This window comes from Squalius cephalus, assembly GCF_949319135.1.
Source record: "Squalius cephalus genome assembly, chromosome: 4".
Taxonomy (NCBI): domain Eukaryota; kingdom Metazoa; phylum Chordata; class Actinopteri; order Cypriniformes; family Leuciscidae; genus Squalius; species Squalius cephalus.
In genome coordinates this window covers 39,372,724-39,398,952 of record NC_137125.1, presented here as the reverse complement: position 1 = coordinate 39,398,952, position 26,229 = coordinate 39,372,724, and the positions used below count along the sequence as shown (strand labels likewise).

The following is a 26,229-nucleotide window of genomic DNA, read 5'->3' as shown; positions in this document are numbered from 1 at the left end:
TTGCGAAACGGTAGCCGGAAAATGTTGAAATTCCCTCAAACTTCTTCGTTTGGGTGCTTGTCTCATTAGATTATCAATCTTTATAGTGAGGGTCACAAAGTCAGAAAATGATAAATTCTCTCCTTTACAAGCCAGCTCTGTTTGCAGATTAGGGTTGAGGCTCTGTTGAAACACAGCTTTCAGTGAAATATCATTCCATCCACTTTGAGCAGCGAGTGTTCTGAACATGATGGCATAATCAGCAGCAGTACGGTTACCCTGTGACATTTGTAGAATTTGTGTTGATATATCCTTGCCCCCAGCGGGATATTCAAACACTTCATGCAGTTGTTGGATGAAGTAATCAAAAGATGCTCTAAATCGTGTATCCGTTTCCCAAACTGCCGCAGCCCAGTCTAAAGCTCTGCCAGATAATAACGTCATCATGAAAGCGCATTTTTTTCCATCTGATACAAATTTGTCTTCTTGGTTATCAAAATATATCCTTACTTGACGAATGAAGCCTTTACACTGCTCTGCACATCCATCAAATTTATCTGGTAACGCAAAGCTTACCGTCTTAGGTGTGGCCGATGGAAGAGACTGGATGTAATGAGTCAGGTGTTCGTTGACAGACTGGAGCTTAGTGAGTTGATCTTGGTAGCCCTTTAGCACTTCACTTTGATAGGCAAAAGCTGCTTGCAGGTTGGAAACTTCCGCTGGATTCAGTTGAGGCGAAGTATTCTGTAACGACGAGGCTGAGGCAGCATTAGAATCCATTTGCGGGTGTTTATTAGCAGCAGGTTTTAGAGACAGAAACGTTAAGCCAGGCAATAGGTCAAAATCACAATAGCAGTCCAATCCAGCGACATACACAAGGGCAATCCAAAAGGCAGAGATGAGCAAACAGGCAAAATGTCCAAACACAGTCATCAGTCCAAAAACAGGCTACCAGAACAGAGGGGCAATCCAACAGGCGTAAATCAGAAAATCAGGCAGAATCAATACACGAGATAAGCAGGCAGAAAACAATGGAAACGCTCGGTAAGGCAGATGAACTGGCAATACTTCGCAAAGAGCAAACACACAAACACTTCTTAAATACTGTTCAAACAGGAAATGAAAGTAGAAGCAGAGGGAGCGGTACACAGTCAATACTCAGGAGAAGGCTCCCTCTGCTGGCGTGGCGTTACAATTATGTAAAATAAATAGTATGTAAAATACATTTTATTTCCACTGTTGTTATTGGGTGTGTTTTTACTATGTTAAATAGTCTGATATCAAATATATATATGCTTTATATTGGCCATCGACCTTCAAAAATACAATATTAGTCGACCACTAAATGTAATGCTTGTAAAGAGAAATCAGGTAGAAATATTTCACATCCAACTAAATGGAATGCAGCATGAGATAACATCTACTTAGTTCAAGTGGCAGCCATTTTGTATTCTCAAAAGGCAGTTGATATAGCATAAAATTGACGCAGTCCAGGCTTTTGTTCCTTTTTCATCGTAAGCAAGGCAACTCAAACAGACGTGTCAGACTGAAGTTACTGTGCACTGATGGCTCTGCTAATTACATACAAATTGTGTGTTCAGCAAACTTAATCGGGCAGAGAAATATTTAAACAGTGCATGGGGTGAACTCAATCATACAGTAATGCCTCTTAAACCCACTCTTTGCAATCAGAGCTGGGCAATTCCAGAAAAAAATAATTCATAGTTGATGTTGAAGGAATGCCACTCTTAACCCAGCTTTTCAACATGGTCCTTTAAATGTTGCACAAATACAAGAATGAACTTCTTATTCTACATGCGCATGTACACATTTATCCAATACTAATGTACATTTTAGCATAATAATAATGACTCTCTCTACCATTAATTTAGATAAACATGAAATCACAATTGACCCTATTTAGTTTATTACATGTACTTTGTCTTTATTGTTCATGATTCATCAGTGCATGTTATTCCAGAGGAGAAAAAAACTTGTGCAACTCTAAAATGGCTTTTAGCTGATATCATCTAGGCCTTGTGGAGTATTGGTTAGTGTTAATCATCAGTTGAGAAGCTATTATTTTAGGCCACTGTTATAGGTAATGCAGTCTTTTCAAAAATCTTGCCAATAGTAAACATTGTAGTTTAATTCTGGTTTTTGGTCTGGTTATTATTTTGCATGTAAAATGGTTTTGTGAATATGAACATTTTTAAACATGAACCATTATGAAAACGTGATTTCCAAAGGCTGTCTCTGCTATATGTGGGACAAAAGCAGCAAATAGGATCTCCATGGAAAGGGAAGAGGGATTCTTCTCAGGTTGGCCTACAGTAGCCTGAGCCAAAATGCCCAGATGCTTTTTAAATGCCGCTTTGGCTCACAGTCTGCCGTAAATTGAACATGTGAGCATAATTCTGAAAGTCTGTTTGTTGTGTTCAAACACAGACAGTCCTTCTGCTACCCTTCCTTATATGTACACATTCCTGAGATTAGACTTTCATTGCTGCCCACCTGCCCTGCCCTGTTTTGACTCTGAAAAAAAAGAGGTTACAGTGAGGCACATACAATGGGAAATAGGGCCAATGTGTTTGATGATGTGAAGAAATGTGAAGTTTACAGTTTTATAAAAAACAATACATTTGTTAAAATTTATTCTCTATTATTTGAGATGTAAAGTTGTTATTATCATTTTTATGGTCATTTTAGGGTTTTAGGTGTTACTGTAGGTTGTCATTGAAACAATTTTGTTGAATTGAATATAACTTTTCACAGAAAATGCTAGCAATTGATTGTTTTCACTAAAATCTGTAACCCAGATTTTTAGAAAAAAAGTAGAGATGCACCAATCGACCGGCCAGGAACCAGGGACCGGTCAGTCTCACGTCGTTCCGATTCTGAGACGGTCCGTTTTGTTGCCAGCGTAATTTGCATATGCATCCCTTTCAGACGCAAAATTTATGGGAGGAGGTATTTTAAAGAAATCATGCAAAATGATTTACTAAGATTTGCACTGGTCAATTTACTGGTATTTGCACAATTATTTACTGCCCAAAGAGGATGTCTTAAACCAGACGCTAATTTGCGCTGCTCTTGGTAGATTGCGTTGGTCTAATTTGCCCTGTTTAGTAAATCTGAAAAAAAAATAATAATAATAAATTCAACTGATATTTGGACATCTAATGTAAGACACTCATTTTCAGTTAATTGTTGTTTCTACCTCTTTCCAGTCACTGAGCACTTTATTCTGAGCGTTAAATGAGAGAAGATCCAGTTTGGGGGAAATGTTTAATAATTTATTTTAATATGAAAAAAAAATTTAATTGAGGAAAAAGTAGATTTTTGTTTGTATATGCTGCCAATTATAGTTCTTAGAAAATCATAATATGCAAAAATCGTTATTGGCAGGGCACACTTACAAAGTGATCGGATATCCGCATCTCTAAAAAAAGAGGGACAATTTTGTGCTGTCAATTGAGCTTAACTTGTATTGAGGCAGGAATATTCTTTTAGGGGGGATTGGGGTCATTCCGAGGGCAGTCATACAAAAAGCTAACTTACAAAGAAAGATAGTACCTACAAAAAGGCAGCAGTCAGGTCACATTCAGTAAAATTTTTACAGTGCTGGATGTGTCTCAACTGATTTCTCGTTTCAAACAGCTGTCAAGGTTATCAAAAATTGCAGGCCCCATGTGTGTTGTCTTGTCTTTTGTTCTTTGTGTATCTGTTCCCTGTACCGATTTATGCCTTGTTTCCTAAATGACCTTAAAATAACCTCGACATGTCTCTTGGGATCGTACAGCTTAAGAGCTAGGCTCCCTTGATAAGGCCATTCACAAGTCTGTGGGACTGAATCTACTGCAATTATGTCTCCAGTGGCCATTTGCAGCATTTTTATCACAGTTTTCTTTGAATCAATACCATGTTTTAGCCAGCATCAAAACAAAAACTACATTTCATCATTTTGGCAAAAAAAAAACAAAAAAAAAAGGCTTTTTGAAGAGCACTTGCTGAGATGAGTGTGACACGGTAAAGCAAGACGCTAGAAGCTGAGGAAGAGAGAACTAATGTAAGAGTTTCTCCAAGATCCGCTGACAGTTATGTAAGTACCCACAACCTGTCAAAGCCAGAGAATTCCTTAAGAAGAACCAGAGTCTGAGATGAGAAGGGAGGTCTCAAACACCTCCAAGTCAGATAGGGAACTTCACACGAAAGCTGCATATGAGTACAGCTCTGCCCTACAAAGGCAAAAGACCTTAAGTCGCTAGAGTGTGGAACTGAGAAAAATGACTTTAAAGATTTTTAGTTGTCCCGCCAAATTAATTATAGGTAGGACACTGGAAATCTGGCAAATAGATGTTTTAGTAATGGAAATTATATACATAAAAAAATCTTGAGCTCAAACTTGACTTTTGACCACTATTTTAAAGTTACTGTACTCTGCCTTTGTATTGTCAGCAAAAAGTGAGAAGTCATGCCAAGGCAAAAGGCAGTAACTTCCACATTATCAATATTTAGTTGCTGATCACCATTAACAAAATCATTATAGTACACACCTGTATAAAATAGAAGGGAGGTCTCAAACACCTCCAAGTCAGATAGGGAACTTCACACGAAAGCTGCATATGAGTACAGCTGTTATACAAGTGAAACCTAAGCCTGTAGCAGCCTTGAAGGAAGAAAATGGACAATGATAAGTGATTATGATAGCGAAGCAATTCAAGAATATCACCATGGACATATGGAAATCATGATCCCCTGATGTCATACTTGATAAGCAGACATGCCCCTTCCAATTACTTCATAAATCTGTAAGGAACCAATTTGGCCTGTCCATACATTGATTTGCTTTATGCACTGGAGCGTAGTGTAGGTAAGAGCCATATTGTATACTCCCTTCATATTTAGAGCTAAACGTCATCATTAGCTCTGAGTTATTAGAGCGGAACTAAAGGAGGTTGCTAAGAAACAAAAAAGCAACTTCAGAATGTGCAGTTATTTCTGATTTCCACGTCACAGCTTTTCACACCTCGGAAGAACAATGGCAGAGAATTCGGAGAGGAGACAAGGATAAGATAATGTGTGATGTTGCTATGGAGTCTTGAATGGAATCACAGTATACTACCATTACCAATGTGAGATGGACAGCACATAAACAAACACTCACGACTGTGTTTAAAACGTGAGAACGGAAAGCTTTTAAATCTGACACTTTATGATGCCCTACACGATTTCATTATCTGCTAAATTTTGTTGCTTTCACTCTTTCACATCCCCCCTCTCCATTATCTATGTCTTATCTCCTTTGCTCTGTTACTCTTCCTCTCCCAAAGCGAGTAGCATATTGGAAATGTCAACCCCTTTCTGCTTTGGCCTTTTGGCTTGGGGCACATTACAATGTCCAGGTCACACCATCTCCCCAGAGAGGCTGAAGAAAGCATTCTAGCATGATTTTATTCTCAGTGAGAGCCAGCTGGAATAGAGAGAGAGAGAGAGAGAATGTTCTAGAGATTGACATTATGCCGACAACAGCCAAAAAGACAGCTACCTTGGGTGGGGTAGTTACCACATTTACATTTTTACATTCGTGCATTTGGTAGATGCTTTTATCCGTGATATTGCTGTTGCTAGCACAATTATCTAGTAGATAATCATGGTTTTGAAGGATTTAAAGGGACATTATAATACATACAAGTCTCAGATGGCACTCCCAGACAGACACTATCTGGCAAATAAACCTACAAACTTTTGAAGGCTTTTTAAACTTTTATTTTCTGAGCTTTCAAACAAGGCTTTGTCAAGCCAACATTCAAAGTTTGTCTTGACAATTTCAAAATGGCAGTTATACAAATGATTTGGAATTACAATTCATTTTAATTCTACTTCCTTACATTCCAATTTGAATTACATTTCTGCGTTCTGTTTGCTACCTCAATTCAAATTCATTACACATTGAGAAAATAATTTGGAATTTAAAGTGCTTGACTGCCAGAAATTGCAGACATATTTTTCATTATTATTTTGTAGTCCTGTACAGCTAGTAGAGGAACCACACAGCATTTTATGTTTTGTTGTTTTGTCTATTATTGTGGTACCAAATAATTCATATAAGCCTATTGCTAAACAAAAAATAAATACATACATGCCTACATACATTTCATACATGCAAACAAACAAACATTCATACATAAACAAACAAAAACAGTAGTTGACCACTTTATTTTGGTCAGATTATCGCTTCCTTGGAAGTGGATGTTTTTTGCCCAAAATAAGCTAAAAAGTGTACAAGACTTAAAGGTAGTGTATAGCAATTTGTTTTATAAACACTTTTTGTTATACTGTTTTAAACTCTCTTCACATCCTGATATCAATCAATAATAGAAGTGGTCTAAATATTAAAACATGTACATATACTGTGTCTTCTGTGTAAGTCTCAGGACCAAAACATTTTTGTGCAATGATACGATGTCCTACCTGCCTGTCAACATATGTATTTCCTTATCTCCGCGCATCCTGCTCACTCAGACATCACACTTCATCAGCGTGATGTAGACACAGTCACCGGGTGCCATAAACAAACAGCATTCATCTTTTACAGTTCCTCCTGAAACAAAACAATGAGCTTAGGCTGTGTTCACGCCATGTATTAACCGTTATTACAACGGCAACCCGTGCCGTACTTCCCGTGCTGTTCACGTCCTCAGACTCTTTGTCAACACTATCATCTCCAAAATGAATCTGCAGCAGTCAGGTGGTTGTTTACGTTCATTATTATTGTAATGTTATGTGCTTTGAGACATGAGGTAATTTAATGCTGTCTCTCATCGATATGCAAACTCTGCTATGTGCGTTGTGGAGGTTGTCGGCTATGTGTTTTGAAGGAGGTGTGGCTTTGGAGACGCTCTGAAGAGAGGGTGGGATCTCATGCTTTCAAAGCTAGCTTGCTATTGCTAGCCACTTTGAAATTGCCTACGCAACCTTTAATGCTTATAGTCAGGAGTTTGGCTGCGAGGCTAGGTAGATACAAAATCGGAAACATCTTCACCTTGACTACAGTAACATTACAGCTAAGTGCTAATAATCAGTTACTCTAAACATATATGGTTGCAGGTTCTGTATTCAGCAAAAACTGGTAGGGCCTGCTGAGCTGAATGTTCCTTGCCAAAGGGCAGGCTATCAGCAGGAAAAAAACAAGCCAAGTAAATCTTTTCATAAGCTCTCTCTGGATATATGGTCATACCATTCAGTGGGGGACAAGACTTGACCACTTCCCCCCAGTAACTGGGTTTTACTACATTGTGCCCTGTGCAGTGTTTTTTTTACGTTCACCTTTGCTACCTCACAGTGTGCGGCGATCTCCTGTGTCTTTTCTACTCAAAGCCCATGGTGCAATCAACACAAACTGCCTTCTCCAGGCCCCAATTGGTAAGACAACATGCAGGCCCACCTGTAAAGGCCCGCATTTAGAGATGAAAAGAGGACAGGCATCTGCAGGGCATCCACTCTCTGTAATGACCGCCAGCAAAAGGATGCACATGAAAGTCTGAGTCACTCGCCCAGGCCCCTGAGCGAAGCTTTTACTGAGCCTAGGCTTGCTTTGATCCCTCCCTTGGAGAGGCCAGGAGGAAAATCGCATTAAAAAGGTGAGGGTGGAAATCTGATTGGCTTTGTATAAAAATCTGTAATGCCAAGCCTCCATTTTGTTGCTGTCGCACATTGTGTAGGCTTGATGAAGCCCAATACTGCTGGTGCTGAGAGAGTGCCAGCACACAGTGCCTGTATGGTGAAGTGCACAACATTCGATAGAAGTCAACTTGACCTCATGACAACTGGGTGCTGTTTCATTTGTGATGAGGTGTTCATTTGACTTGAAAATATGTCACTTCTGAAAGTTGATTTCTGTCACTTCTGATTTATGTGATGGGAAATGAAGGAAAGATTTTTTTTTCTCTGAAATGGGTGGGAGGATCATATGTAGTGTTCATACTGCAACTCATATAAAAGGATGGCACCAAGCATTTTGTTTGCATACAGTATGACTACAGTATTATGGGGATAGTTTACCCAAAAATTTAAATATGGTCATTTACTCGCCACATATACTGGTCAAACTTTATATATTATGGAAGTAAATCAGTGTTGTTATTGTTAACTAAAACTATTTAAAAAGCAATTTTCCGTTATTGAAATAAAATATAAATATTAGACAAAAAAAACTATTCGAAATTAGAAATGTTGCCTTGGCAACTAACTGAAATTAGGTAAGTACTAAAATTGATAAAACTGAAATTAAAATAAAATGACACAGAAATATTAGAAATAGCTAACTATTAATAAATACTATAATAGTACATTAATAATACTGAAAATAACACTGAGATGAAAGACAAATGTGGTGGTCAACCTCCAAAAAGGAAGCAAAAACACTATAAAAGTTTCATAAATGTGATTCATACGACACATGTCATATGATACCTTAACATGAGAAACAGACCAATGTTTATGTCATTATTCATTGATAATTTTCCACTCCATTGAGCTGTTAATCATTGAGCCAGTGAGTCTGAAGATTTGGTTCAGTCTTATTTGTAAACTGATCATTCAGACTGGCTTCTCTTTAAATATTCAAAACACTTTTATGATGCTTTTATGGTTCTATGATTTATTTATTTATTTCATTTTAGAGCTTCACAGTCCCAGTCCTGATTCACATTCATTATATTAAAAGAGCGGCCATGACTCTTAATAAAAATAAATAAATTAAAATAAAATAAAATAAAAAATGCACCTTTTCTGTTTGAATGATGTGATGCTGAGTAAAAAATGACAAAATTGTATTTCTTTGAGTAAACTATTCCTCTAAAAATGTAGAGAGGCACTGTACATCCTCGGAGGTTGCTATTTGGTGGTAATTGTTATTGGTTTAACCATATCAGTAAGATTTACTAGTGTAGTCAAGGCTATTGTTCTGATATTGCTGGTCAAGAGCGCTAATGAACAGGTGATAAAGATCAAAGTGGTATGTTCAGCTCTTGTCTTCCTGTCATAGCGTTTGATGATGCCGGTGCTGACGCTCCTTGTACTTTGTCACAAGGTTACAAGAGAAGGAGCAGAGGCATGTATGGATAGTACACCAAATCAATTATTTATTTTCTCCTGTGAGCCATATTCAAGACCCCCTCCTCACTCCTGTTCTCCTCCAATCAGGCAGTGAGGTGGAAAACTGGCACTGCTAGCTCCCAGCTAAAGAGATGCCACTCATGCTATGCACGGGCAGTATGGGCCCATCCTTATCGTCGCTATGGATACCTCCTTTCTTCCCCAGTTGGAAAGGCTTGCCCACAGAAATGCACGAATGAAATCTAGTAGAAACACTAGACTTTGCATGCACAACTTGATATTATGCGCTCTCACGCACATCTGTTTGACATCTGTGCTAAACCAAGAAGACCCCTTATGAATAGTAGACCACTTTAAAGTTGCCTTTGAGATGTTTTCAGACTCAAATCCCATCCTTACTCCAGCTGTTTGTTACTTCCACAATCTGTGAAAATCTTATTAACTTTATTACTCTTCCACATAAATAATTCTACACATTTCCTGGCACTTTTTTGTTTATTTATTAAAGGTTTTGGATGATTTGGATGATCGGTCTAGTTTTGGTGCATCATGAGCTGAAACTCTAATCTTTAGCAAATCTCAGAATTAATATTCATATTTCATACTTTACATTATCATGCTGTGATTTACGCTTTAACGATTTAAAACGTTTGGTTTTCATTTTTTTGTTTTATTTTTTATTTATGTAGGCAAAATAGAATATCATTTATTAATTATTGTCGTTATTGTTAAATAATTATCAGTATTGGACATAATTTTTATAGCAGTGCATCCCATGTAGGCATATACAGTATGGACATGGCAATTACACTTGAATCCGCACTAACACAGTTGGACAGAGATCATCACGACATTCAAAATTTTCAGCATGAGGGCAGTTTGCTCGCATATATTAACAAAGTTTAGTCCATATTGAAATGTTACCTGTGTTCTAGCTGACCTGAGTAGAAATTGCAACAATTTAGACCCTATTTAGGAACAATGTCTGAGGCGCGCTTAGTGAGGATCCATCTTGCAGCAGGAGAATGAGAATGCAACTTTGTCCATTCCAGACATAATAGCTGAATGCAAACTCCAAAAAGTTGGAGAAATGAATTGAAAAAAAAAAAAAAACTGGATGTGACTTCATTCCTAACACCGGCAATGAATCATCCTCTGAATAGCCCCGTAGTCGGACCCATATCCGACTGATTTTTCAAACAAAAGTTTGCTGTATTATTCTCAAGGTGCTTCATTTCGTTCCAAATTGATCTCTGTCAGCAATTTATGCACAGTGACTTGGTGATGCCATCAAATTTTATAGTGTTAATATGGCATATCGCTCCTCATTTTGTAAACGAGGAGCGCTTGTGAATTGGCTATGAAATTGGCCATGCAGCTGAGGCTATTTCTCCCCAAACCCATGGATAATGATCACTTAAGATGAAACTAGTGAGAAAAACATTGTTGGCAGCCCACTCCTACTGCACTTCATTTACATATCTATGAAAGGACACAACTGAAGATGAGTTGGTAATCTTGAACTAAACATCTCTACCATTCAGAAAGTTCCATTTTACTGCTGCTTTCCGATGGTCGTTCTCTCATTTTCTGTCTCACTTTCCCTTTATTTATCTTCTCTTTCTCTGAAAATGGAGTTCAGAGTCCATGGTTCTGTCACACTTGATCAGCATTCAAGCTTTATTTTCCCAGCCATCGACATCCATATTCATACTCATCAGCCGTGGGACAAGCGCTCTAGGAAAATTCATGTACATGGTAGAATAACAATCACTTTACTTCACATCACCCTTACAGCAGGGTCCAAAACTCAATAGGAACGGGGAGGTAGGTGATGAGAATCTGCCATTCTTGGACATGACAGAGCTCACTGTCAGGCGGCCCTGACGTAGTGGGGCTGAAATCTTGTCTCCCCAAATAACAACACCCCTCGTATTCCTCGTCGTGTGTAATGATGGCCTTTGCCAGGAGACTAATCCATCAGAGATGATTTGACACATCCTGTTTAATCTCCTTTGTACTACCTGGCAAGTCCCTGGAAAATTTTTGATTTAGATACACTGTGGCTGTTTCAGTGACAAAATGGTTGCCCGGTGGAGCCAGTTTGGCATGGGAGGTAGATTTGGTGAGTCCAGGCTTTCGGTCGAGGGATGTAGGCACCCAACTCGAATGGATTTGTTCCTGCAAAGCTATTGGCAATAACAATGGGAGTCATGCAGAGGGTTGGAGGAACTACTTCCCTGATGTGCCCCCTGCCAGGTGGTTTGGAGATGGCTGTTACCCAGACCTCCTCTGGCTGGTTTCAGGAGACCTGTCTACACTATGCCCTTGTATTTAAAGTTAAGTGTCTCATTTTTGAACCACTAGTGGCATTAAATAGAATTGCAAAAATAATGACAGGTTCACTAATCCTCATAATTTGCACAAAGCGTGAAATGTTACTGAGACTCTTTTAACCCCAGAGGATTTTCTTCCATTCCATTTTAGGAGCGTATTCGTGGTCATTTATTTTATTTCCATACCAGATAAGAAGTCAACCTTAAAATCTCATCTTTTATGGTGGAACTTCATGATGGATCTAGGTTTTGTCGTCTCAATCTGTCTTTTTGTAAATGCTCTGTGGGCTCTTACTGTATGTTTTAGTAAAAGTTAAAGAATCAAAGTTTTATTGGGTTTTCAACATTGGCTCAAAGAATTCAATGACATTTTTGTTCTTCTGGTAAACCATTGATTCTGGAATGTGCTGTCTGGATCTACTTTCCTGATTTATAAATCTATTTCCCCTTAACAATTTCTCAATCACATCAACTGCATTTTTGATTTGTACTTCTGACCCTTTATTGCATGTCTAGTCTCTTTTTGAAATTATTGATTTAATATTGTTTATCTTTTCTGAATTTTGTCATAAAGCATTGTCTAGCTTTGTTTCTACAAATATCATTTTCTTAACAAAATTCCTTATATAATTGTTTAATTTTTCTGTTAAAATCCTTGATGCAAAATACATTTCTGTGAAAATTAACACTGCATAAGATATCGAGATTTGTTTTTAGAGAATGTATCATTGATATGGATGCATTTTGTCTTTCTGCACTTTTTCCCCCTTATTGTCAAGAGTGAACAAGTTAAAAACAAGTTTTAAAAAAAAGTAATTGCAATAAGAATAAATACTCCAGGACAATATTTCCAGGACACAATCTATGATAAGTCTTAGCGTCTTATTCAGTGCAGCAATCTTGTTTTAAGGATTTGTAGATGTATTATTGGAAAACAAACAAACAAAAAGACACATTCAAAACTCATTAAGAAGTGTTTTTTTGCAAAGTTACACTGTATTCATGTCGTGGCTTTGATGCTCAGGTGGAATTATTGGATTTAGAATTTTTCTTAAGCTTGTTGTCTATGCTTTCCCCTGTTTCCCACACATTTACACTCTTTTCTTTCACATACTATATTATCAAATGCAAGACCTTTTGTATTATGTATTAAAGCTGCAGTCGGCAAGTCTGGCAGATTGGGTCGACTCAGCCAAACTTTTGAATGTTTACAACTCTCATGCCCCTCCCCCACTACCAGCGAGCACCCTCCCATCGAGGTCGTGCTCGTCAGTGCGTGTGCACCAGATTTTCTGTGAACGCGTCCGTCTCTTCAGCATCGATCAACACCATGGACTCGGAGGTAGGCTGCCCTGGCTAATCTATCCATAGATAGCAATAACCGAGGAATTGGAAGGAATTGTTTTTTTTCTAAAACCACCTTATTTATGTTGTTCTGTTGGATTATAGTGTCGATTTCACTGAATATAATCAAAAAAATGATCATTTAACTTTTTATATACAGTATGTAAGTAACATTGGAAGTTCTCAAAGGTTAATGACAAAGATTATTACCAAATTGTGATAAAAGCCAGGCATGTCTCTCTCATATTATGCCCTTCTAGACTTATTGTTTGTGAGAGTTTTCTAAACACCGCTCATTCATTTGGATGTTGTCCATTTACAAGCCTCCGCCAGTACTCTCTTTCAGGAAAGCATTCATTTGTCCCTAATGGATGTGGCTGATTACTAAATCAGTGACACGTTTCAGCTGGTCATGTAACCCTTGAAGAAACGTACCCAGTGCACCATTTTCTTTGCACTTTATTTTCTCTTTTCCCATCCCAATCCCCTCATTTTGTGAAGAGAGACCGATGGTTGTGATCGCATTGTGATCGGCCATGTCTGAAGTTCTTTGCATCTCATTCAGTTGAGAATGAGTCATTTATAAAGTACCTTAAGTGAGGGGTAAGCATCACTTGTCTTTATCAAGGTAAATTTGTTTACACTGTTGGCACTACCAGTAGAGGACAGAGCCCTTCTCGAGAATAAGCCCTTCTCGGCTGCCTTGGAAATACTGCAATGCCAAAGGTAATTCTTTGAAAAAGAGGGTTTGAATAGATGGCCTTAAGTCCACTTTCTTGGAGCTGATGAAGCGCAGGGCATGAGTCCTCATGAAAAGACACAATTTGAGGCAGATTATTTATATATTTCAGCTTATGGGAAAGGCTGTGATGCACAAGGACAAAGCTATTGAAGGGACGGATGGATGAGAATAATATCTACAGGATGAATCATTTTCACATCAAGGTTTTTCATGATGTTTTAACAATACCGGTTATATGAACTTAAAGCACTGGCTTGTTTTTCATTCATGTCTGGCTTAAATTCTCAAACACAAATCTGCACTGAAAAATAACACTTTTTTTAATCAGTACTGACTTGTTAATTTTTTTCATTCCAAATTGGCTATTTACTCTCCCGTTTTTTAATTATTTTAAGCATGATTTAGTGAGATTTATGCTTAAAACAAGAACAAAAGTATATATTTAATGTAATCTTAATGTAAGTTGTTTTTTTGTTTGTTTTTTTTAAACAAACTGGTAAATATTCTTGACAATATCTTATAGAGTTGTGCTTCTTAAGTAAATGTGTATATAAAATAAAAAAGACAAAGTACTATTGATACTAGTATGTAGTGCTAGAACAAAAAAAAAAAATGCAAATTGCAATGTTGGTTTTGTTTTTAAAACTATGCTAATTTGTTTCAGGGCACTACAGTATATGCTAGAAGTATTCTTCCTCTACAGGCACACTTATCAAATATGTGTAGCATACTTATAAATGAGAAAGAGAATTTGTCTTCTTCCAAAGCAGGGCATCTTTTAGTTGATTACCAAAGACAATCCTGTCTTATTAGTCGTAAACATGGAATAGATTCCGGAGCTGTGCCACGAGGTTGCGATTTAACACAAACGTTTGAGTTTATAATTACTCACTCCGGGAGCTGCTATTACAGCAGAGAGGCAGAGGATGGCAAATGTGTCACGTCGGGATAAGTAATCCAGGCACGCCGCTGAAATCGCTTCTTAACTGGGTGCGGCATGTCTTTCCCTCAGACTTATGATTCTAGCACAGCGGCACGTCAAAGAAGGAAGGGTGGGGGGGCGGCCTTGAGGAGAAAACAGATTTAAAAAGTCATAGAAAAAGAAGAGGAATGGATAGACTCAACTGGCAAGAATAAAAGGCATCTCACTGTTCTTATTTGTCATCCATTCCTCCATCAAACCACTCACTAGGCTCCCCTCAGTCGATTTATATAGCACTGTGGCCCTGACGTTCACACACACACTCTCACACACTCAGTGAGCACAGTGTATGACTTGTGAATGTCATTCTTCTGAAGCCAGAAAACCTTGTCTCTGGGGAGTGGCAGTGGGGAGAGATGGGAAGGGTTGTTGTTGGCTGACAGACAGTGCCTGAAGAGTAACTTAAATCGCCGAATGAGAGCGACTCGTTGGAAATCAGCAGGGTGGAGTGACACATTCGCTCAAATGAGCTGCTTTCGTCTTCCAATATCAGACTATCAAATAGCTGGAGATGAATATTGGAGACAACGCAAGAAAAAAAGAAGAAAGAAGATAAGTCACCAATCCATTTATTGCCGTCTGTCATGCTGTGCTCTGCCCAAGTTATCCCTAACGGCGCATGTTTACATATTGCGACGTCACCGTTGAGGTTACCTCCGTATAATGAGCCGAGGCAGATGGTCGGCTGTAGTATCCCTCCAGCTGAGGAGGTCTCACGCTTTGGACACAGGCTTTGGAGGTTTGGGGGGAGGGATGGTTCCCAATCATTTCGGAGGCTGTTAGCCAGCTATTCTGCTGTGATTGCAGCATGATGTGCCAAAGCTAGTGCACACTGCTCGTCTGACAATCACACTCCCATCATCTCTGACAACCTGCTCTGCTTCACTCCAGGGTGAAAGCTGCCCAAGCCGTTTCTAAACATAATGATCTGTTTCTTTTAGCAAATATCGCCAGCTGTATTTTAGCATTTTGGGATGAGTTTTTGCCCAATGAGTGCAAACTCTGAGGCAGATTATACTTGTAAGTTTTGAATATCCTTATTAATAGAGAAATATTTCTCCGTTATTTGCACAGACATGTTGGTTGCAATTTCAAAAATTATATTTTGATAATAGTCCACTCTAAGAGATTTGTAGTAATAGTAGTAGTAGTATAACTTGCTCTTATAGTCGTGCCTTCACTGTTTAGTGAGGTCATTGTATGTTCCGAGAAAACTGAAGTTATATGGTCAGTGTCGGTCACAGTGCCTTTTAAATGCTGTTTTTGATTTGGCTCTATGTTATGTTTTTTCAAAAATTACTATTCATGCGGATGGTTTGTGAATGTAAAAGGTCTGCAAAGTTTTAAAGGTTAAAGTGCACAACAAACAAAGGGATTTTCTCCTTAATAAAAGTGATTCTGAACTGCTGAAACGAGTCATCAGCAATTCCAGTCTCACTTCCTGTTACATACCCATGTAACAATGTAACAAATTCTGCTCTTCACTGGCTGCCTTCAAACAATGTCTACTTTGACTCTCATGTTGTAGCTGAGGCATGAAGAGATTGTCGAGTAGACGCTGTTTTCAGCGCTGCATATACACTTTGCATGCACTTCAAAAATATGAGGACTCGTGCTGGAATTGATACGGAAAAACTGACCGATTTTGTTTGTGTCACTGCGTATCAAGCATTGAGAAAGCCTCTAAAGCTGAAATTCCAACCTGATCTCACGGGAAAACGTCAAATTCTACGAGGTGGCTAATTCGTTCGAATTCATACGACCTCACTCGTACGAATTAGTAAGATTTTTGCAAAATCGTACATATTTTACGAATTGCCCAATTCGTATGAATTGATACGAATGACCTACCCCTGACCCCGCCCCTAAACCTACCCATCACGTGGGTTTAGACAAATCGTACAAATTCGTACGAGTGAGGTCGTACGAATTAGCCAACTTTTTATCATTCGTACGAATTTGTACGAATTGGTCGTGAGATAGTGTTGGAAATTCACATGGCGTTTCGGTTCTGACATGCCCTGTAAGTGGTTAACTAAACACAATAAACTGGGCTGTCTGACCAATCAGAGCAGAGTAGGCTCTCAGAAAAGAGGGGTTTCGAGAGATTGGATCTTCGAACGGGGCCGGATCTAGGCATGTGCAGGGTAGCCTTTCTATAGCTACCAGGATCGGCACCTCTCTTTGAAGGAACCGTTTTCAGACTCTTTGAGAAATTAGGTGATGTGCAATGTATATTATGAGAAAATTAAAGTGTTTTTTGATCTTGGATGCATGGTGGTGATGAATTCCTTTTAGAGTATGATTTTATGATTCTAATCTGGCCAAAAAAATGTTGTATTTTAATGCCAATTTATTTTTGCAGCAGAAACACATTTGTTTGCATTTTGTCTAGTGGTTTCACTTGAATCGATAGCGAGCTGTGGAAAATCGATATAATGGAGTGTGAGGAGAGAACATTGCTACTGTCCCTTTTTTCAACACTGATGACAACATAAAACATTACAAATAAATTCTAGCACCAGATCTCCACTCGTTTTAACGGATGCAGTGAAACTGCTGCTGGACAATTGTTTGTGCTGCTTCTCTTTTAGACACATCTCTGCAGTGAGCCATTTCATAAATTGTTGGGGACAAAATTGGCCATGGCTAAAAGTGGCAGGACCATTCTAAATGACACCTATGAGTGTAACATTATAATACCCTTGAAAATGAAAACTTAATTATGTCTCGTTTTGGGGTCTCTATCTTGGGAAATAGTATAGGATGTATCTATGTACTACATGGGCCTACATGCACACCAACAGACATAACTGGGTCTTGGGTGTCTTTCTGGATAATCATCAAATGGATGCCTGTCACAGTTGGCAGTGGCAAGTCACATGGGTCAGCAGGCTCTACCACTCAAAGCTCAAACTGCATTATAATCGCAATATCTCTGCTGTCATACACACTACTGCTCCTACACAGCTTTGAATTAAAGGCCAAAGAGTTGTTGTCTCCATCTCATTTGCTTGTTGTTACATATCGGGACGTGAAAGCAATTAAAAGACATGGATTGAGTTTAATCCCCTTTCCTCTGTTCTGAATCACATGGATATGAAATATGTCACAGTGCCATCTGCAGCGGTTGCTCTGGGTGGCCTCACGATAGTGTGTAAACGCATTCTGGCTGCTTGTAGGCTAACATAACTCAAGACAAGCTTCAGTTATATTACAGTCATTGACCTTTCAAAGGAATGCTGTGCACAGGCATGTAATTAGAAATGCTAAGCTGAGGTAAATGCAGATGATAAAACATAAACAGAGCATGTAAATCACAGTTACTTTTGAAAGGAAAAAGAAATAAGAGAATGTGAGTGCATTAGCCTGTGCAAAACTCACTGCTGTGATGCTAGGTTGTTAAGTGGTTACTAGGGTGTTACTGTGAAGTTGCTATGTGTTTTTTTGGATGGTTGCTAAGGTGGTTACTTACTAGTTAAGTCCAAAAGAACTTTATGATATTATGCCTTGGTCAATGTTAGTCTGAGGGGTTTTTTCGAGATCACAAAAGCCACACTATCTGAGCCGATTAAAGTAAATTAACCACATAATTTTATTTTCTGCTATTCATATCTATACAAGAAATCATGTGTTAGGTTGTGAAAACCCTTAAGGTGCAGTTTAATTTTTTGCTGGCGAAATCCATTCAAACAGGATTTGGTGTAAGATTTCCCCAAACAACAATGGGTTCAAGTTGGTCACCGTGATTCGCTACATTGACCAACAGAAATCTGCTTGAGTTGAATGTGACTTCAGTGTGAGCTGGGCTTCATACATTGCTACACTATTGACAACGGACAATGAACCTTTCTTGGTTGTGAAATGTAGCCAAAATTGAGCTAATGTGACCATACCGTTAATCCTATAAGTATGAGCAATAGTAGCTTTAGCAATAACTTTAACTTACAAAACACAAGCTAAAAAAGCTATTAAAACAAGTCAAAATGTGTTAAGTTTACTGTTAAGAAATAAAAATGAACAGGAAATATCAGCCAGGTAAAGCATAATAATGTGATTAACATTTGAAATTGCAAAATATGCAACACTGCATATTGCTGGCCATTAAATGATTTGGTAATGAAACAAGCTGAAAAACAAATGTACATAGATACATAGCAAACAAAATACATAGTGTCATTTTTGCAAACAAAACTACTTCACATAGACTAAATGAAATAGTTTAGCTAGACTAGATCTGAAAATATTCAAAAGACTAAAATGTAAGAGTAAATAGAAGGCTGACATAAACCACATGGCAATATGTTGCCAAATTTAACATTGACATTTCATTCTCATTTTAATGCGACCCCATTTTCGGCAAGAAATGCAAAGAACGTGAATGAGGACACGACAGCTTCCCAAACAGAAACAATGAAGTAGAGCTGAACTGAAGGAATGAAAGAAAGAGGGATGAAGAGAGAAGCCAGTTATGAAAGGAAACTATAAGAGACAGGGATGTTGAATGACAAGTCATTCTTTCATGGCCACAAACATAAAAAACTGTTGAAACTAATTAACTGGTGAGGTAGACAGCAGACAAATGGGCTTCAGGGACCGTCATTGTGTCACTTGTGTCGTTTGTTTCAAGAGCTTGTCGGTAGGAGCTGTCAGATTGCTAGCGCTTCATTGATTGGTGGGCAGGGAGGCTGGGCATTCTCATGCTTACAGCCTCTGCATTATACAGATGATTTACACACCGAAGCAGCTGTTCGTTCTGGCAGCGGTTCAGACCTCACATAAGTAGTTTCAAAGCAACTCTAATGGACTCAAAGCTGGAACACGACCACAGCCAGCCAACCGAGACAAGTGATACAGAAAGCACTCCGCAAAGTGTGGGTCAACATCAGAGACATTCATTCTTTTTCTAATTATGTGTTGATCTTCAGCAGTTTACATAAAGTTTAGTTTTTTTACACACAGGTGGTGTTACCAGTTCATGTGGTATAAGGGAACCATGCTCTACCTTGTTGACAAATCTCCAAAACGGAAAGGCAAATTCACTAAACAATTTTACTTAAACAGTTCATAAGCTCTTCCCAAGAAAACACCGTTTAAGGCGTGACCTTGTCAGGTTAAGCAGGGATTGTGTAAGATTGTGCAAGTAAATACACTCAACTATGTTTCCATCACCCTGTTTTTATGTGCACTTTGAAGTATCGCATCAGATACGATTAATGTAAACGCCAAATTTTGCAAAAAGAGTTGCGAATAATGAGAGATGGAAACGCATTTGCCGAATAAATTCTGACGTAGCGAACATTAAACCCACATGACTAATCAGCTGTTTCTGCTGATGGTGTTTTATTTACTTTTGGTTACTAGGTACCAATACCACCGTCATCCGCTCGAACAACTTGATTGAAATGCAAATAATTTCCATTTGTTTTTTGTTTTTGTTTTTTGCACACTTTGAAAACGTTCACTTCACGTTTTGATGTTTGATGGAAATCCAGTTAGTGTTAGTCACACACAGAGTTATAGTAATGTATAGTAATGTTTTATTCGAACTGCAGTGGGGACTGCAGATGTAAATTAGCCTAAGGCTAACTCTGGTGTAATGCATCAAATGTTTACATTTATGTTTTTAATTGCACATGGTCCCTTTAAATAAAAATCAAATCAATCAATCAATCGAACAATATTTGTCTGAAGCAATTAACCTTGTACTGTTAATGTCCTTGTTATTTATTTAAAACATTTAGTGTATTTATAAATATTTAATATTTAAATACTGTTTAAAGTCAACATTTTTTATGAAAGAATTTATGAAAGAAATCAATACTTATATTCAGCAAGGATGCATTCAATTTATTCAAAAGTTACAATAAAGACATTTAGAGCGTTACTGGAATAAATAACAAAAAAATGTGAAATGTGTTAAAATTGTGTGTTTATTGTATTTTTGATCAAATAAATGCAGCCTTGGTGAGCTAAAGAGACTTCTCTCTGAAACATTATCAATCTTTCCCACCACAGACATTTAAATTGTAGTGTATTTATTTAAAAACTTTTATTTGTTTGTGTACATTTTCAAATGTGTCTGAATAATGCAGGAGTTGTGCTGTGCAGTTTCAGTAAAATATGCCATGTCATGGAAATCTGCTGCATCCGTCACAATCTAGCACTCAGAACCAATTCACAGGATGGATTTGCGCTGGCATTGTTTGTGCTGTCATCTGATTAGCATAATGTCTTTGGTGAATCGGCACTTAAACCACGCAGCCAGTGTGCAAGTAAACTGTAACACCGGGTGCGCTTCCTTCTTCATGATTTCCCCCATTTATGTTGATACAAGGAAATAATTCAGTAGACCTTGGGATTTTTGTCCCAGTGCCAGCAAGGTATAATTTATTCGACTGATAAAATGCCAGGCTTTTGTTGTCTTTTTTTCCATATGTGATTGTCTTTCCATGCATTGCCTTTCCTCACCTGCCAGTCTAAAGTAATAGCTTTTAATCTGTGCATCAAAGCCTGGATAAAGAGCCTCTAAGGAGAGAGGGGATATGGATGAGAAACTCTGTTTCTTCCCCCTCCCTCCGTGGCTTTCTCTTTCTCATAGCTTTTGCTGCTGTATGCACGCCATGTTATCAATAACTGGGCTTCACCACTGACAAAGACAAATCACTTTTTTATTTTCACATTAAAGAAAGACGAAAACGATTCTAGTCTGTGTGAGCTTGCCCATTTGATTACTTTAAATAGTTACCTGAACAATCTGTTCTGCTTGGCAGCAACATGCTGCCCGTTGAATAGCACAGTTCGTCCTAGTATTCAAATAGCTTTAATCAAATGTGTGCGCTCTGAAAATAATTTGCTGTTTGCTTTCTGTAGAAACATGTTTGTCATCTTAAAGACATAGTTCATCCATAAATGAAAATGCTGTTATTATTAACATCTTCATGTTCTCCCGTATTTTTTTCCTTAGTGCACAAAAGAACAATTTTGAAGAATCGCTACACGCTACACTAATTTAAGTACAACAGTAGATCATAGTGACTGTGGCTAAAAACACCAAACAAGCACCATAATTGTGGTCTATACTATATTCCAAGTCTTCTGAGGTCATGTGATAGCTTTGTGTGAGAAACAAACCCAAATGCATTAATTATTCGCCACTAAAGTTATTATTCACTGATAATCTTCCCCTCCAGTGAGCTGTTAACTAACGATCTGCTGCTACTGAATCATTGAGTTGATTAGTGAACTGGATCAGTCTGATTCATGAACAGATTTAGTCAGATCTGTGAACCAGATCAACGAATTCAATGAAAAGACCGTTCGTGAATCATTAAATGACAATGGCTTCTCATATATCATAAGAGAATGTGACTTGCTATTTGCAATATGCAGATGCACAAATGACTTTTGAGAGCTACAGTGGAGGGGACGAATTTCAGTCACTGCTTCCGAATATGGTGATTTCCCTACTAGATAGTATGTGAAAAACAGTATCCGAAATCATATTAAAAAGACAGTAGGTGAAAAATGTCTGGATGATCTAATACTTTACACCTCCCCCTTTAGTCTTTCCAGAGGCTGCAGTCCGATCTCCCCGATGCACGGAGTGAGTCTGTAGCTGAGCAGAGGATTCCGGGACTTTCTCTGAGAGCCAGGTCTCAGTAAAAATCAGAGCACAACACTCCCTTACTTCCCATTGTGATGTAATCCTTGCTCTCAGCTCGTCTCATTTATTTTCTAAAGGTCGCACATTAGCTAACAAAAGGCTGGGTAGTGGTGGCCGGTTAGTGCAGGCTTTTAGCCTGGCATGGAGCACTCCCCTCTTGCCTCGCTTGCGTCGCCATCTCCGGAGCGCTCTCCTCGAATCAGCCTCCTCGCTCAAACTCGGTGTCTCCAGACCTACCCGGGAGTGGTGGCGGCAGTTTCGGGAGCGAGTAATGAGTTGTAGCTCCAGTGGTATAAAACCGGTAAATTTAAAGTGGCTGGCTGGATTGGCAATGTCCAGTAATACCTGCCTGTTATATGTTAAAATTGCATTGCATTTATGCATTACAAAGAGAGCAAGAAATAAACAAAGATAAAAGAAAAACCGGCATTCAAGAGCGGAGTGAGCAAACACGTCTGCCACGGTGGGCGCCATCATTCACCAGATATATAAGTATACTCTACTTTACTAAGAGTTACAGTATGAATGGCAGTGATTTAATGCAATCAGCGCCATGAGTTACACGATAAAGCCATGGCAGATGTTGTACATCCGGTTTTCATTCTTACTATTCACATTCATACTATACAGAACATGCTTTTTAATGGTACTGAACAACTTTACCAAATGCGATTTCAGATGCAGCTAATGACTTAAATTTCAGTCCGTTCCTCACCCACATCTATCATATGACTTCCTTGCAATATAATGCACAATTCATATAGACTACCTCTGTCGTGGGTTTAGTTTTTTAGTTTGTTGTCAGGTTAAGAAAGACATGAGAGTGAGTATATAACTATCCCAGAGTCCTTCTTGAGGGTGAAGTGTTGTTACTCCATCCTTATTCACCTGCTCTATAGGCAGCATTTTTAGCCTATGCCCCAGTGACAGGAAGCACCTGTGGTGCGGAGATCTTAGAATGCTCTTTATCTCAGTTCCACAGCACATTACACAATTCAAGCAGCCCGCAAATGAACACGCAGGACGTCAGCTGTGAAACCGACCTGTCGATACCGAACTCGTCTTCCCCACTGAGAGAGTGAGATTACCCAGCTGATTGGAAAATCAACAGGAGGAAATGACACTGGCTTTATGGGTTATTTCTTAATGCTTGCATTTGAGTCTATTGATTGTGCCATAAGAACATTTTCCTGTTTCCTCCTTTCACAGTATGTTGCACAGGTTAAGCAAGATTTAAGCTGTATTGTGTCTAAAGATTAAAATATGTATTGATTTATCCTAATTTGATAAACTTTCTTATTGCATTAGTTATTTGACCAAGAAACATTAACAATTAATGGAAAGTAGGCTTGTTAAGTAGTTTTTGAGATTATAGTCTTAGGAAATGTTAATTGACTTCCTTTAAAGACGGTTTTCAGGATTTTCTTTATGTTAAGATATAAATATTATTATACAATATTAGTTTTTGTTGACCTCTCCTCTTTCGTTTGCAGATTAGAAGAACGCTGCTCCCTGTGACTGACTTTGGTGAGAGAGAAAGTCTGAGGCCAGCTTCAGCAGCAAGCTACCTTGAGTTAAAGGTTAGTCTTTGTCCCGTGGCTTCAAAGACTAGACGTACACACAGAGAGATACGCATGCATCCGTTTGGTTTCATTAGAAATGCCAGGGGGCTGGAGAGGTTCCCTGTCCATTCACAGCCAAACACCTGCACGGCTTTCATCCCCTATCTGTCCACTCAGCCTTTATCACCTGCCACCCAGCCAACCACAGCACACACACACATGGCATCTAAACAAGCCATACACACCAGACATGCCTCACGCACTGCTAATTCGCACAGCCACATGGCACACACCAGTCAGAATACCACACAAAACTTCTGTGCACAGCTCCACACAGCATGCGTTCACCCAACACATCTTGCTGAAAAGACCATCTTAGACCAGAATGAATTTTCACAGCGTCCTAACCAAGCGTGATGTAGCAATGCGGCAAACAGTAACATTTCTTCTGTTAACCAAAACCAACAATTCTGAACGTTTTGGGGCTGAAACTGAACAATGAACAAGCTAATTTGATCATTTTTATTATTTTTAAATTATATATATATATATATATATATATATATATATATATATATATATATATATATATATATATATATATATATATATATATATAATGTTATAATCATATTTTGATGTTTTGGTATGGTATTTTTTTTCTTTTTTTGCCATTTTTAACTGAGCTTAAAATTCTGACAAAATACTTTAAGGGATCCATGCCATAATATCATAGAGATGTAGGGGTACATTAATCTGCTTGCAATGCCAAGGTTCTGGAAAGCAAGAACTGATAAGAATGTAAATGTGTACCTTGAAATGCTATGTGAGTCGTTTTGGATAAAAGCGTCTGCCAAATGCATAAATGTAAAATGTAAGGTTTGCAAGGAACATAATAAAACATAATAAGCAGTCAGGTCAGGTTTTAATGACTTATTATCTACTTATCAAATATCATGGAAGTCATTGAAACCTGACCTGACTGCTTAGGACACATAGCCATGCTCTTGACCAGCAGAACTCAATTGTCCAAGGTAATCTTGGTGGTTAAGCTAGTCAAGCAGCGTCCCCTATACATAGTCTGATGAATGGTCTTTTTAGCAGGGCACACACTAAGACCTCCACCTGGTTCAAATACCTCATTTCGAGTCACTGAGGAAATCAATACATGCTCCAAATAAAACAAAAACAGTGTGCTCTACCTCTGACAATCTGTCATTCTCATTCAATATGTCAAATGCAAAGGCTGCAACCCAATTTCAAAGCAGACTATTTGCTCTCATGTGGGAGGTGCTGGAGTAAAAAAAGGATTGTGTGACTTAGCTATCTGTTTCCCCTTCATGGGTTAAAGAGTTTGACTAATGCAATATTGATTTCGCTCTATGGATAGAGAAGACACAAACACAGCTTATTGAAATATGGATAGTCAAGCCGCCAAGAAAATATTAAAAGACCTCAGGCGGAGGGGGACGTCAACATTAAGCTGGATTTTACCCTTCAGCAGCAGAAAAAGTTTAAAAGTTTAAACTCTTTGTATTGATAAAGGATAAATAAAGGATTTCAGCATTTTCTAAAGCCATTTAATGTCAACATTTATGTGGTTCTCTGTTCTTTTCATTGCATTTTAGTAAACAGTGAGTTGTCCTTCAAAGTTTCGAACTGAGTAGGTAGAAAAGCCCACACAATCTGCAAGGACACTGTGAGACTGTATACACTGAGGTCAGACCATGCACATGTTCAAAGAAGAAGGTTAATAGAACTGCGAACACAAATATACTGTATATTGATTATTGTGGATTTTAATTGTGCAAAGAATTAGTTAACGCTGTTATACTTGAGTAAACCTGCAGGTTAAAGGCTCTGGTTGTGATTAGTAACAATATAATCATGAAAGCTTAGCATCTTTTGTTAGCATCAGGCCTGGTAATGGAAGCTGAGTAGCCATTTGGGGAGGCATTGTGTTTGATTCAGACCTTGTTAAAATGCCATTTTGTTTTGAGCGAAAGTGGTTGTGCACCTTCAGGCAAGTGCGGAAGGACTCGGAGAGTGTTCTCAGAGCAGGATTGGCGCGAACAGTCCAATTTTTCATCGTTATTGGCCATGACATATCCAAAGTGGCAGAGCGTGGGCTTGAAGGTGAACGGTGGATGCTTCAGCTGGGCAGGGAACTCTCACGCCACCACATTTGTCCCTGCAGGGTCTTCTACACAGCCGTGACGACAACACAATTCAATTGGCTATTACAGCCAATGAGGTTAAAAACAAGAGCTCACAGTTCTTCTTACACATTATCTCATACTTTCTTTTTGCATCCTCAACCTAAACTAGTGTTGGTAGCAGTAGCATTAAGTTAGAAGCCAAGGTTGTGCATCATTCAATTGAATGCCTTGTAAACCTTGTGAAAAAGAAACACACTTCTATAGTATGCTTTACACTTATTATAATAAAAATCATTTGAAATGGACTTTAATTATTACACTTATATGTGCACTTTTAAA

At 38.4% G+C, this 26,229-nt stretch overlaps 1 protein-coding gene across 3 annotated transcripts in view; it reads left to right on the top strand.

The window, feature by feature from the left end:
• syt1a (synaptotagmin Ia) overlaps window positions 1–26,229 on the top strand; it is a 195,585-nt gene that overhangs the window by 81,018 nt on the left and 88,338 nt on the right. For all 3 annotated transcript variants that reach the window (XM_079868465.1, XM_079868468.1, XM_079868467.1), the window contains exon 3: window positions 23,663–23,749. The gene's annotated coding sequence lies outside the window, so the exon portion shown is untranslated. The remainder of the gene's footprint in view (window positions 1–23,662; window positions 23,750–26,229) is intronic.